The sequence below is a fragment of the Saccopteryx bilineata genome, chromosome 4, assembly GCF_036850765.1.
Source record: "Saccopteryx bilineata isolate mSacBil1 chromosome 4, mSacBil1_pri_phased_curated, whole genome shotgun sequence".
Lineage (NCBI taxonomy): Eukaryota > Metazoa > Chordata > Mammalia > Chiroptera > Emballonuridae > Saccopteryx > Saccopteryx bilineata.
Window position 1 is genome coordinate 210,036,263 of NC_089493.1, and position 15,500 is coordinate 210,051,762.

The window sequence follows — 15,500 nt, forward strand, 5'->3', positions numbered from 1 at the left end:
ATGTTTTCCTCATCTAATCATTCTCCTACACTAGGGGTAGTCAACCTTTTTATACCTACCTCCCACTTTTGTATCTCTGTTAGTAGTAAAATTTTTTTTTTTTTTGTATTTTTCTGAAGCTGGAAACGGCGGGGAGAGACAGTCAGACTCCCACATGCGCCCAACGGGGATCCACCCGGCACGCCCACCAGGGGTGATGCTCTGCCCACCAGGGGGCGATGCTCTGCCCCTCCGGGGCGTGGCTCTGTTGCGACCAGAGCCACTCTAGCGCCTGGGGCAGAGGCCAAGGAGTCATCCCCAGCGCCCGGGCCATCTTTTTGCTCCAATAGAGCCTCGGCTGCGGGAGGGGAAGAGAGAGACAGAGAGGAAGGAGGGGGGGGTGGAGAAGCAGATGGGCGCCTCTCCTGTGTGCCCTGGCTGGGAATCGAACCTGGGACTTCTGCACACCAGGCTGATGCTCTACCCCTGAACCAACCGGCCAGGGCCAGATTTTTTTTTTTAATTCAGATAGAGGAATAGATAGGGACAGACAGACAGGAATGGAGAGAGATGGGAAGCATCAATCATCAGTTTTTCATTGTGACACCATAGTTGTTCATTGATTGCTTTTTCATATGAGCCATGACTGTGGGCCTTCAGCAGACTGAGTAACTCCCCTCTCGAGCCAGTGACCTTGGGTCCATGCTAGTGAGTTTTTTGCTCAAGCCAGATAAGCCCGCGCTCAAGCTAGCAACCCCAGGGTCTCAAACCTGGGTCCTCCCCATCCCAGTCTGATGCTCTATCCACTGCGCCACTGCCTGGTCAGGCAGTAACAGATTTTTTTTTTCATTTTATACTATCAACTCAATGCTCTAGTTCATTTCAAACCAATACACATCTGATAACTGCTCCCTCCCTGAAAATTAAGTCTACTCCTTAACTAACAGTGCAATCAAGCTGTAAATTAATCATGCAGTTTATTAGCCCCCCTGCTGCAGTCATTCCCTAGTAGCAACTTGGATGCCTCAGAGAATATGTTGACTATGGAAGTGCACAAAATGGCATCTTAATGACCTGAAGGAGCTAATACACTTCTGTAAGTGCCTAGCTAAATGACAAGAGTGACTTGGACACTGGAGAAAGGTTGGCTCATTATTCCACTCTGCTGAGCTAAATCATTTGGGTTCTTTTTATTTGCTGTTGGCCTTTCTCTTTTCCTTTCTTTGCTCATGCATAAAGAATATTGATTTAAATAAAAGATACTGTAAATATGCACTTTGTTAGGGAAATCTGACTGTGCAAGTATAATTTCAAAGGTCAGAGTTCTGGCAATGCTTAATTTACATTAATTTGTGCTTGAGAAAAGTGCTACTTGCCTAACTAAAAAAAAATGATTCATGTATTGCTTTGTGCTCTTCTATCATGTTCTCCTAAAATTCATCATAAAGGAAAATTATATTTACCAGAAAATCTCATACTAGGGATTACCCAATATAGTACAGTACATTCAACCTCTGGGCAAAATATATAACTTGAGTTGAAGTCTCAAAGAATTTGTACCTCCATTCTAAAATGTTTTGCCATGGTGAAATAAACAGTTTTTATTTTTAAAGATTATTTTATAGTTGTTTCTAGGACAACATACTTTTTTTAATTTCATAAAGAAACTTGAATGACATATCTTTATTGACCTGAAACAACTGACAAAATAAAAATAGATGGTCATATGCTCTATATATTACAAAAATGGCAAATAATTTAACTCTTTTGCCTACTCTTTTAGAAAATCTGCCTTTCAATGAGCTTGTTTTTGCACATAAATCCACTTTTCAGTACTGGTTTACTTCTATCAAAAAGTGCTTTTAAGCCCTGGCCGGTTGGCTCAGTGGTAGAGTGTCGGCCTGATGTGCAGGAGTCCCGGGTTTGATTCCCGGCCAGGGCACACAGGAGAAGCGCCTATCTGCTTCTCCACCCCTTCCCCTCTCCTTCCTCTCTGTCTCTCTCTTCCCCTCCCACAGCCAAGGCTCCATTGGAGCAAAGTTTGTCCGGGCGCTGAGGATGGCTCCTTGGCTTCTGCCTCAGGTGCTAGCATGGCTCTGATTGTGGCAGAGTGATGCCCCAAGATGGGCAGAGCATCGCCGCCTGGTGGGCATGCCAGGTGGATCCTGGTCGGGCGCATGCAGGAGTCTGTGTGATTGCCTCCCATTTCCAACTTCAGAAAAATGCAAAAAAAAACAAAAAAACAAAAAACAACAAAAAAAGTGCTTTTAGATTAACAGATATTTTCTTAGGGTGCTGCTACTCCTATGTATTTTCAAAATTGTTTACTTATCATTATATTACTTTAATTTTCCCACAGAGCCAAAGAGGAAAATGAATTAAAGCTTTGTAAGTTAATGACCAAATGCAATTGACAATAGTGTCATAAGCACAAGACTCCCTCAATTATATAATAGCATACATTTTGGTTTTTAACCTTGGCCTTTTTTTTTCTTTTTTGCCAAACAGATTTGGTACTAATTTCCAGATGTACCTCTTACTAACTAAATTGTGAAATGGAGATGGTAATTACTAACCTATAAATTGTTGAGAAAATTACTGATAATAAAAGTGATCACTTAGTAATGATTTTATTGTGTTCACTTTTCCTACAATATTTTGAGAACCATATTAATCCATTTTACTCTTATGACAAACCTTTAGGGTAGGTGGTAATATTATTATAGTTATAGATACAAAAGTGAAGTTAAGAGAGTTATGTAATATTCAAGATCATATATAAAATTGCAGAAACAAGATTAAAATGTTGCCAGTCTGATTAAAAGAAAAACGTACTGCATTATCTTGCTGCTAACTATAAATAATGTTTTAAAGAACATGGACTAAAAGAATTTGATAAGAACTCAGTTATGGTTATTGACTGCTAATTACATATCATCATTGCTTTGTCAATAAATTATATCTGGCCCTGGCCGGTTGGCTCAGCGGTAGAGCGTCGGCCTGGCGTGCGGGGGACCCGGGTTCAATTCCCGGCCAGGGCACATAGGAGAAGCGTCCATTTGCTTCTCCACCCCTGCCCCCCCTCCTTCTTCTCTGTCTCTCTCTTCCCCTCCTGCAGTGAGGCTCCATTGGAGCAAAGATGGCCCGGGCGCTGGGGATGGCTCCTTGGCCTCTGCCCCAGGCGCTAGAGTGGCTCTGGTCGCAGCAGAGCGATGCTCCGGAGGGGCAGAGCATCGCCCCTGGTGGGCGGTCCGGGTGGATCCCGGTCGGGCGCATGCGGGAGTCTGTCTGTCTCTCCCCGTTTCCAGCTTCAGAAAGAAAAAGAAAAAAAAATTATATCTGAATAATCAAAATTCAAAATAATACTGTGCTTAGTAAATTTTTACTTATCTTGGCAGTTGAAATTCAAGATTGCCATTGGCTTAGTTTACTGTTATATTAGTATCTTTGGTGATGTGATTTTTTCATTTAATTTTGACTTTAAGTGCAATACTTCCCTTTACTGTTAAGTCTTCTGGAAGTAGAAATACTTTTGACAGTTTTATCATCTTTCAATAGTCAGATGCTAATACTGTGTACAAAATAAATTCTATTACTATTTTAAGTATATGTGGGTCATTTACCAGTCCAGAACGATACATTTCCTTAGGCTTTCTGTGCCTTGTTTCATGAAACTTTTCATTCATTTCAATTCACATCTTTATACATTTTTGAGGCTTCTTTTCTCTTTGACTTCATTTTCATTTTTCTTCATTAAACTCTTATACTGTAGACTATATCAAACTAAAAAGCTTTTGCACAGCTAAAGACAACAAGAACAGAATAAAAAGACAAACAACACAATGGGAGAACATATTTGACATAGCGTCTGATAAGGGGTTAATAACCAAAATTTATAAAGAACTTGTAAAACTCAATACCAGGAAGACAAAAAATCCAATCAAGAAATGGGCAAAAGAAATGAATAGACACTTCTCCAAAGAGGACATACTGATGGCCAATAGGCATATAAAAAATGCTCAACATCACTAATGATTAGAGAAATGCAAATTAAAACCACAATGAGATATCACCTCACACCAGTCAGAGTGGCGCTCATCAACAAAACAACACAGAATAACTGTTGGCGAGGATGTGGAGAAAAGGGAACCCTTCTGCACTGCTGGTGGGAATGCATACTGGTGCAGCCACTGTGGAAAGCAGTATGGAGATTCCTCAAAAAATTAAAAATCGAACTACCTTTTGACCCAGCTGTACCACTTTTAGGAATACACCCCAAGAACACCATAGCACTGTTTGAAAAGAAGAAATGCACCCCCATGTTTATGGCAGCATTGTTCACAATAGTGAAGATCTGGAAACAGCCCAAGTGTCGTCTGTCAGAGGACGAGTGGATTAAAAAGCTTTGGTACATATATACTATGGAATACTACTGAGCCATAAGAAATGATGACATCGGATCATTTACAACAACATGGATGGACCTTGATAACATTATACTGAGCAAAATAAGTAAATCAGAAAAAACTAAGAACTATATGATTCCATACATAGGTGGGATATAAAAATGAGACTCAGAGACATGGACAAGAGTGTGGGGGTTACAGGGTGGAGCAGAGGAGAGGGAGGGGGTTGGGGGGCGAAGGGCACAAAGAAAACCAGTTAGAAGGTGATGGAAGACAACTGGACTTTGTGTGATAGGAATGCAGCATAATCAAATGTCAAAATAATCTAGAGATGTTTTCTCTGAACATATGTACCCTGATTTATCAATGTCACCCCAATAAAATTAATTAAAAAAACTCTTACACTGCAGAACATAAATAATATAAATTTTATGTTACTTTAGTATTTACCTCTGTCTCCACATATTACTAAAATATAGAACAACATTTCCCAGCAACATTTCTGGGGAGGAGAATCTTAGAGCCCAGATAGTTCATATAAAATGTTTCTTGCATATTCTTAATCATTATTTAGGTAGTATAGCAATTTTGTTCCATGGTGAACATAGCTCTTTATTGTCTTGTGTTATGGGTAATTTTTTTCTTATAGTTGCCCAGAATATTGTACACAGACTTAGAATCATGATGAAGTTTTATAAACTTTAAGTGTACTTGGTGTTTTCACAATAATGAAAGTGATTCTATCCTAGGGATAGTCTTGGTCATTCTTATAAAAGTGCAGTGAATAGTCATCACTTGTTCTGGTGCTCCTTAAATTATTGTGTCTTGATGTTTTATTTTTTTGGAATAGAGGGCTGGGAGAAAAGGTCAAAAGAAAATTTGTTTAATCTCTTTAATGACATTATTCTGTCAGTTCCCACTACACATCAAAGTTTTATTTGTTAAAATACACATGTGCAGCCTGACCGGTGGTGGAGTAGTAGATAGAGCATTGACCTGGGATTTTGAGGTCCCAGGTTCAAAACCTTGAAGTAGCCAACTTGAGCATGGGCTCACCAGAATGAGTGTGAGGTTGCTGGTTTGAATGCGGGATCATCAACATGTTCCCAAGGTCTGTGGCTTGAGCCCAATGTCACTGGCTTGAGCAAGGAGCCACTGGCTCAGCTTGAGCCTTCTGATCAAGGCACATATGAGAAGCAATCAATGAACAACTAAACTGACACAACTATGAGTTGAAGCTTTTCATCTCTCTCCTTTCTTGCCTTTCTTCCTCTTGCTGTCTCTAAAAAAACAAACAAAAATAAAAACAAACAAGAAAAAACACATGCATAAAAAACATAATTATATAAAATAGGTATGTGTAAATACATATCTATTTTGTATCACATATAATTATGTATAAATTGTATATATTTTGTTATTTATATTTGTATATATATGCATCTATGCATACATGTATGTATATATACACAGTCAAATAAAATCTAGAGGAATAAATATTTACTATACATACTATATATGATAGAATATGTTATATATGTCTAATTCAGGTGAAGAGTTTCTTTTGTGGTAGGCAATTAGACAGACATGAGTAGAGCAAGAATGTGGGCCAGGTACAGATGGTCATCAAGGCAGAAAGTCTGGGCATCTAGCAATGGGTAAAACTAGGAAAACAAGGTCCTTATACCCTGGGTAACCTTTTCTCCCCCCAGCATGTCACTGGTCATGTGGTTTGGACTCTCTCCTGACCTTTCAATCTCTGGCATGTCACTAACCATGTGGTAGGTTGTTTTTTTTTTTCTTTTCTTTTTCAAATATTGATTTTAAAGAGAGGAAGGTAGAGAATGAGAGACAGGAACATCAATCTGTTCCTACATGTGCCCTCACCAAGGATTGAACTAGCAATCTCTATGCTCTAAGATAATGCCCCAACCAACCTAGCTATTCAGCAAGGGCGTGGTAAATTTTCTCAGAGTAGGAATAAGGGGCTGAACAGTGGCCTCACGTTACTCCGAAGTGGGCCCTGCATTACCACTCTTTTAAGCATTAACCCTAAAGGATAGCATCTAGGCACAGTTGTGTTTCAGCTCTAGACCCAGAAAATCATCAAAATCAGACAAGTGATGCCATGACCAGCTGTACTGACTAATGACTCCCTGCCGTGGTATCAACCAATCAGCGGAGACCAAAACTCTGAAAGGTACATCTGGAAAACTGAGGAATATTCTGCAGAGATTCTCCTCTAGGATCTCCCCTAAAATCTGCACCCTTTAAAAGCCCTTAGGATGGAGGATCCAGTTCGAGCTCACTACCCTCCCCCCTCCCAGGAGCATGCCTGGGTCTTTCTTCACCCCCTTATCTACTTTACTTTTCTTTTCCCTAAGCTCCAAGGCCCCCCCTTTTTTTTTTGCCTCTGTAACTTGTTTACTAAGACCATTTTTTTCTATAGCTCATTTATTCTACCTCTGAAAAAATTTTTTTAAGTGAGAGGCATTGAGGCAGAGAAACAGACTCCTACAAGTGCCCAACTGGAATCCACCCAGCAAGCCCCCTATAGGGGGTGCTCTGCCCATCTGGGACATTGCTGTGTTGTTCAGCAACTGAGCCACTTAAGCGCCTGAGGTGAGGTCATGGAGCCACCCTCAGCATCCAGGGGCTAACCTGCTTGAACCATTCAAATGATCCCAGCCACGGCTGCAGGAGGAAAAAAGAGAAAGAGAGAGAACAAAGGGGAGGCGGTGGAGAAGCAGATGGTCGCTTCTCCTGTGTGCCCTGACCAGGAATCAAACTTGAGACTTTCACATGGTGGGCCAATACTCTAACTCTGAGCCAACCGACCAGAGCCTCTTTGTAACTTTATAAATTCAGTTGTCCCTTGCCATATCACAGTTCACTTTTTGCGTTCTCACTGTATTGCAGATTTTTAAATTGTATATATCTGATTTTGTATCATGGATTTTTCGCTACATCTTGGAATTTTGCGATATATAGGTATTTTTATATATTTATGACCTTAATTATTTAGAAAGTGTTTATAAGAGTGTGGGAAAAGTTTATAAGGGTGTTTATAAAGGAGGGTTTATAAAGCCTTAAAATATATATAAATAGTAAAATAAATATAAGGTTGCTACTTCACAGATTTTTGCTTATTGCGGGGGGGGGGGGTCCTGAACCCCTGTGATAGACAAGGGTCCACTGTAAGCTTTTTCTTATAGTTTGAGTCTTGTCTCTGAATTTTTTCTTAACCAGAACTCAAGTACCAAAGTTGTAGAACAGAGGTTCAGTCTGATTACACAGGTCTAACATCTGATATTGTTTTCACCACTGCCAACACTATTATTTTACTTTGTAAAAAACTAGATAAGTAACTGTATTTTTATTTAGCTTCAATTATATAGTGAATAGCTCTAGTTTTCACTTTTCCTTTGTGCATTTGTATATGTGTGCATCTCTAGAGTCTTTCACTTTATTTAATGCAATACAACCTTACTATAAAATGTTTTGCTACACCATCTTTTCAACTATATCAATGCAACAGAATATATTTCTAATGTTTATTATGATGCCAAGTAGTTCTTTTGCATTTTAAAAGTGATACCCTGAAGAATGAATCCATGCCTATCAATATCACATATATTTTTTATAATTTTTTTCTTTTAAAATGATTTTAAGAGAGAGGAAGGAGAAGAGGGGGTACAGATCTACGGTTTCTCTTATTAATGCCAGCATTGCTTGACTCTTGCATGTGCCTGACTGAGGGACCAAACCAGCAACCTTGGCGTGTTGCAACAATGCTCTAAGCAACTGAGCTACCTACTCAGGGCTCACATGTATTTCTTAATTATTTATATTGAATCTTTGAGTTTAATTTTATCATTATCCCCATTTTCTTAAGTAAAACAAAGGCTCAAAAGGAATTCCCAAACTGCAGTTTTTCAGTGAATCTGACAGGTCATTAAGCCCAGATTCTTCATGTTATATAATTTTTTTATTGTAAATGATCTTTGTGTGTATTTCTATTTTTTATAAATGAAAAGTTAAAACAAAGTGCCTGACACAAAAGTGTTGGAATTTTTTTAACTTTCAGAATTTTCTATGACATTTCAATGAGAAATAAAAAAATTATCCATTACTTGGTTTTTAGGACTGCCTTTAAAATTTTATCACTGCATCATTTTCTGAGAAAGAATCTCCTAAAATAGCTGAGGTAACCTCTATGAAATATGGTTTATAAATATATTCTAGTTAGTTTAGTGGCAATTAGTAACACATGAGTAAAGAACCATATTTTAAGGTCATGGAGACTGAGCTTAGTGAATGATATTTTGCTTTATAAGAGTCTGTTGGGGGATGTTATGAATAACAATAAGGAAAGAACATGTATTTGCATCTATAGTGAATGCCCCAGGATCATGAGGCCTTGAGAACACTCCGTGCCCAATTTCCACTGCCTGAGTGACACCCCAGACTACCCTCCCCAGCAGAGCAAAGCTGCAAACAGCCTCTCACTGCAAGGATCATTATCTATTTCACACCACTTTCATTGCTCTTTTCATCCTAAATTTCTCAGAATGAGTTTTATTCATTCTATAACTATAATACATCTAGTTTTGACACTTTTTATCAGTAATTACAAAAGAATCAGTAGACTGAAATTTGGAGCAATTCAGATATTGTTGAACTCAACTGTGACTCAATTTTGTAGAACTTTCGATATAAAATATGACAAGCAAACTTTCCTCCTTTGTACAATTAAGACCAGAAAAAGGGCATCTGCTCAAAATCCTCTCAGTGGAGGCAAACTTTAGATACACTTTCTAAACCAAAACCATTCCCATCTTTCTCTATTTTCTTTCCCCAGTTTATGTTCATTCTAGTACACATCACTCCCTGACATTATAATATCTAATTATTAAGTCACTCTCTGTCTTTTCAGTGGAATGTAAGCACTATGAGAATAGGATTTTGTTTATTTATTCACCTTTGTATCTTTAGTACTAAGACAATGCCTGGCACATTTTTATTGGATAAATGAATGATAGGACTATAAGGTCCTTGAAGGTGCATAGCTGTACAAATATATATGAGTGTGTGTGCATGTACATTCACCATTGACAGTTTCAAGGCCTTAGATTTCAGCATTTAATCCATACTGATTAATTTCTGAAAAAAAATCTAAGTGCTAGGTGTTAAGAGAAGTGAATATGAATAAGATAGAATCTCTGCCCACATAGAACTTAGCAACTTACAGAACATTACAATAATCTAATATCTGGGGGTGGATTTTATGATTTTATTTTTTTAATTTATTGACTGGTTTTAGAGAGCGAGTAAGGGAGAAAGAGACAGAAACATTAATCTGTTTCTGTATGTGCTGTGACCAGGGATCAAACCTGCAACCTCTGTTTATCGGGATGACACTCTAGCCCAGGGGTCAGGAACCTTTTTGGCTGAGAGAGCCATGAATGCCACATATTTTAAAGTGTAATTCTGTGAGAGCCATACAACAACACGTTACACATTATCCAATAAAAATTTGGTGTTGTCCTGGAGGACAGCTGTGATTGGTTCCAGCCACCCACAACCATGAACATGAGTGGTAGGAAATGAATGGATTGTAATACATGAGCATGTTTTATATTTTTAATGTTATTATTATTATTTTTATTAAAAATGTCTGCAAGTCAGATGCAGCCATCAAAAGAGCCACATATGGCTCATGAGCCATAGGTTCCTGACCCCTGCCATAGCCAACCAAGCTATCTATCTGTTCAGGGCTGGGTTTTAAGACTGCATAACCAGAAGCGTTGAGTTTTCTTTACTTACAGAGTGTAAGGCTATATTTAAATGTCATAAAAGACAACCAATGCAGATCTCAGGACATAGCCACTCTTATGAGTTAAGCCACTGTTTCTATCAGCAATATTTGAATACAAACATTTTAGCAGGGATTGCTAATTAATTAAAGCAATAGCACTTTTGATAACTTATTGTCATTAAAAATTTTGATTGAACCTCCTATATGCTAGGTTTATCTATATTTATATTTCCAAAGTGCCTAGAAGAGACATGGTAAAAGATCAAATTTGTGGAAAGCCGAGGCTAAGGACCAAGAGAGCAAAGGGTTTTGTCAGGACTCTTGGTCTTTCCAAGGTGAGGACCTGGGGTAAGCAGAGAAGAACATAAGAGGCAGGCATTAAAGGAAAGCAGAAGTCAAGTACAGAAATAAAGGTTTGCCAAAAAATAATAGTTAAGACTTATAACTTTTCATAGAACTTTAAGGTAAATTCAGATATTATACATTATCTAGGTCAATCCTTCATTTTAGAAATGAAGAAAATGAGGCCTAAAAATGTATGATGACTTGCCTATTGCCAGTTGCTAGAACTGTATTTAACTACTATGGTTTCATAACTATTTGTCATCAATTATTTTCTTTTGTTCTTTTGGTAACTAGCTTTGAGTTTTGTTTAGGGATCTGACTCCCTTTCATTCCCAGCTTTTGTGGCATAGTGAACTTCATTCACAGACTTCAGGGGTAGGGAATGAGACCTCAGCCTCACCCAACCAGAAGAAGCCATAACCTTAGACACATTGATGGTCTCAGTGTGACTCCAGCGATGCACTCAAGTGACACATTGCTACTTCCAGTTTTTTTCCCAGTCCCAAAAAGCTGTGTTCTCTACTTCTAGCTTGACTCAAACTTAAAAGGAGGAGAAACTAAAGCTCCTCCAACCATCTTGCTATTCCCAGCAAGAACCTGTCTTGGACTGAAGCCAGGGCAGAGGATTTGGGGCCCAGGATGATGGAGGACTCAGGGTCTGGTGTCATTGTTGAAATCTCTGTATCAAGCAGTGTCTGAAATGCCACAGTGTCTCTTGTATGTCTCAGCTTCCTGAGTCATTGAACTCCTTTGTCCATTTTTCTTTTTCTTTTTTTCTTATACATGTTTGGAATGAAGTTTGCACTTTTATTTGTTGATTTATTTCAATTTAAACGCTCTAACTAGTACACTGGTGGTTCCTGCTTCATTCACTTTTGACTCGTTTGGTGTTTGGATGTGTTTCTTGTGTACTGCCATAAGGATAGTCACACAGGTGAATGTGTCTTCTGGCATGATTTGGTAGAACTAGTGTAGATATGGCTACAAAAATTTAGTATGGGATACAGATAAAAAATATCAGATTTTGGGATAGAAGACCAAGAGCTTAAGTCCCCTTTCTATTTCTAAGACCTTCAGTAATTTCCTTTGACTTTCTTCTCACCAGCTCTTTCAGATACAAAATGGAGACAATAGTTCTACTTGACTTATGGAATCATTCTGAGAATAAAGTGAGATTATTTGCCTTTAGCATTAACAGAGCCCAGCACATGGTTAAACACTCAGAGGTGTATTATGGTGATTACTGTTATGTTGTGTTAACTGGTTAGCATCGGCCCAACATAGAGTCATTGCTAACTAATGGTGGGTTAAACATAGAGTGTTTTAATTTGGAGTCAGAAGAATTTGATCTTACTATTTCCTTCAAAGATGTTATTTTTAGAATATATTCTAGTCCTTTTTCCATATTACCACTTGTATATAGGCAATGATTTACTTAGGACTCTCATTTCTTCATGTTGTTTTCAAAAGACCCTTTGTAGGTTCTGTTTGCATCCCTGATTTCCTCCTGCACAGCCAGGCTACTTAATGATTTAATGGACAACCTGCCTGTTAGTTAAACATGCTAAGAGAAATTGTGACTGATTCATTTATTTTTATTTCTAATTTGTTCTTATGCACTCTCTAAAGATGCTTCTTATATGTTTTATTTTCAGAGACCCCAGTCATTTTTTGGCCTAATATATACAACTTGATGTTTTTGAAATATGTTATAATAGGTAGAAAAATAGATCTTTTACATGTTTTCAATTATAGTGGTACCTTGAGATACAAACAGACCAACATATGAATTTTTTCAAATACACGCTGTTTGGAGTGTGAGACGGCCAGCCTGATATCCTGGTCGGCATGCATGGAGAGGGGGAAGATACTCCTCCTAGTGCCTCAGGAGTGGGCACCCATGTTCCTGGACAGAGGAGCAGAGTCAGGGGCCTTTGTGTGGGCCGAAAGCGGAATCTTGGGCCTCCCCAGCACCCTGAAAAAGCCGCGCACGGGGAGGGAGCGAGAGCTAATTCCAACGCTGGAATTTTCCGTGCGGGCGGGGGTCTCATTTGGAGTAAGAGACGGCCTGCTCCATATCCCAGTCTGTGCACACAGATAGTGAGCAAGAGATTCCTCCGAGCACCCCGGGGAGTGGGCGCCTGCCTGTGTTATGGACAAAGGGGCAGAGTCAGAGGTCTTTGTGTGAGCAGAAGCCTGATTATGCTAGCAGCTCTGACTGATTGAGCCTTACCCAGAGCCCTGTGCTGAGTGGGAATAAAGTGGGAATTTTTCAGCTCTTTGAGCCTCTTACTATCCAGGCAGAGGCAGCAGCAACCGCATAGCTGGATTATCAGGCTACTAATTGAGGAAGGAAAGACTAGGATAGAGGCTCCAGGAACACGGACTCTCTCATTGGCAGAGCCTACAAATGCTAATGAGCCTCGACTGCCAATGAGACTGAAGCCCAATATATGACATCGCCATAGGGACTTATCAACTGCAAACCTCTACCTGAGTGTGCCACAGGGGCAGAACCCGGGGTACAGAGTCACCGACCAGGAAGAGGGAGAGAAAAGAAAAAGCAAGAAGATAACCTCTCAAAATTAAGAATAATCCACAGACTTTATAACCTATCCCATTTTATTATATTTCTTCATTTATTTCTCTTGTCTTCATGTCTTGATTAATTTTTTCCTCTTCCAATTTAGTTGTTTAATTCTCTGCTGGTCTTACTCTCTCCTCTCCTTGAACTACACTACCCATAAGTGTTACATCTCCCATTATCTTTTCTTTCTTATTCCTTTCTCTCTATGAGGGCTGCACTCCAAAACCCTTAACTCTCTCTCTCTCTCCTTTTCTTCTTTTTTCTTCTTTTAATGGTTCCCTCTTTTCTCTTCTCTATCTTTCTTTTCTCCCTCTATATTAGTTTCTTTCTTTCTCCTTTATGTCTCCCCTCATTCAATCCTCAATAATGAACAAATTATCTTATCTGGGACTCAAACTTATGTTTGTGGCACTTTGGGGGTTTTTTACTTCACTTTCTAAACTCACTAGCAGTGCTCCCAACCCTGGCTCAATATTTTATCTAGTTCTTGTTCCACTAAATATAATAGTAATTTTTTAATTTTTACCCCCATTTTCCTGTTTCCTTCTTATTCCTCTCATCATATCTCTTAGTCAACCAACACCTAAAAGCAAATCATTTTATTCTTGATCCAAATTTTTTCCTTATTTGCATTTTGTAGGTACATACCCCCTTCTTTTGCCCCTTTTTTACTTCTCCCCAACTAGGCCCTCCATTATAGGCATTGTTTGTTCTATTTAGCACAATATAATTCACAATTCACCACAAGATTTTCTCAAGAAGGAGAGAAGAGGAGAGGAAAAAAGGAGGGGGGAAATAATTTTTTTTTAATTTTTTAAAAAAATTCTTTTCTATTTTTATTTTTATTTTACTAACTTTTTATTCTTCATTAAATCTCATTAATACTATCAACAAAACCACCCTCAGATGCCATTAAGGAAGAGAAAATCGAATATCATGGATACAAAAGAAAGAGAGGTAACACAGATAGATGAGGAAAAATCTGTGGAGAAAAAATTTAATATATTGGAAACCTTGGAGCTAAATGACAGAGAATTTAAAATAGAAATCCTAAAAATACTCAGAGATATACTTAAGAAAACACTGAAAGGCAATTTAGGGAGCTCAGAAAACAACTCAATGAACACAAAGGATATATGTCCAAGGAAATTGAAACTATAAAAACAAATCAAACAGAAATGAAAAACTCAATTCACGAGCTGAAAAATGAGGTAACAAGCTTAGCTAATAGAACAGGCCAGATAGAAGGTAGGATTAGTGAAATAGAAGACAAGCAACTTGAGGCACAACATAGAAAAGAAGAAAGAGACTCAAAAATTAAAAAAAAAATGAGATAGCGCTACAGAAATTATCTGACTCCATCAAAAAGAATAACATAAGAATAATACGTATATCAGAGGAAGAAGAGAGAAAAAAATGGAATGGAGAACATATTCAAACAAATAATGGATGAGAACTTCCCAAGCCTGTGGAAAGAAAGCCTCAAATTCAAGAAGCAAACAGAACTCCGAGTTTCTTAACGCCAACAACACCAAGGCACTACTCCAAGGCACATCATAATGAAATTGGAACAAACCAATGACAAAGAAAAAATTCTCAAGGCAGCCAAGGAAAAGAAGAATACAACATATAAAGAAAGGCCCATTAGATTATCATCAGATTTCTCAACAGAAACTCTACAATCTAGAAGAGAGTGGACCCCAATATTTAAAGTCCTGAAAGAGAGGAACTTTCAGCCACGAATACTATACCCATCAAAGCTATCTTTCAAATATGAAGGAGAAATAAAAATATTCAAAGATACAGAAAAGATGAGAAAATTTATCATCAGAAAACCCCCACTCCAGGAATTACTAAAGGAGGTTCTCCAATCAGATACAAAGAACAACAAAAAAAAACCCCAAAAACAAAACCACAAGTAAAAGCTCCAAGAAGAACAAAATAAAACCAAATTTAAAATGTGACAACAAAAAAAAAAAAAGGGGGGGAGAGGATGGAGATTAACAGTAGCAAAGGATGATGGAGTACAAAAGTACTCACAAGATAGTGCACTACAATGAACATGGTAGGAACCCTTTTCATTACTTAATGGTAACCACCATTGAAAAACCACCACAGAAGCACATGATTTAAAAAAGATAGCAACAAAGGAAAGATGTATGGAATACAACCAAATAAAAACAAAAGATAGAAAAATGAAAGAAAAGAATCAAACAAGACACAAAACTAACAGAAAGCATCTCTAAAATGCCAATATGGAACTCACAAGTGTCAATAATTACACTAAATGTAAACGGATTAAACTCACCAATAAAAAGGCACAGAGTAGCAGAATGGATTAAAAAAGAAAATCCAACTGTATGCT

The 15,500-nt window shown here is 38.2% G+C and overlaps 1 non-coding gene across 1 annotated transcript; it reads left to right on the plus strand.

Moving 5' to 3' along the window:
* The first annotated feature begins 1,845 nt into the window (after nucleotides 1-1,845).
* On the plus strand, nucleotides 1,846-1,921 carry TRNAI-GAU (transfer RNA isoleucine (anticodon GAU)). Its single transcript has one exon. It is a non-coding gene; the product is annotated as a tRNA-Ile (tRNA).
* The last annotated feature ends 13,579 nt before the right edge of the window (nucleotides 1,922-15,500 follow it).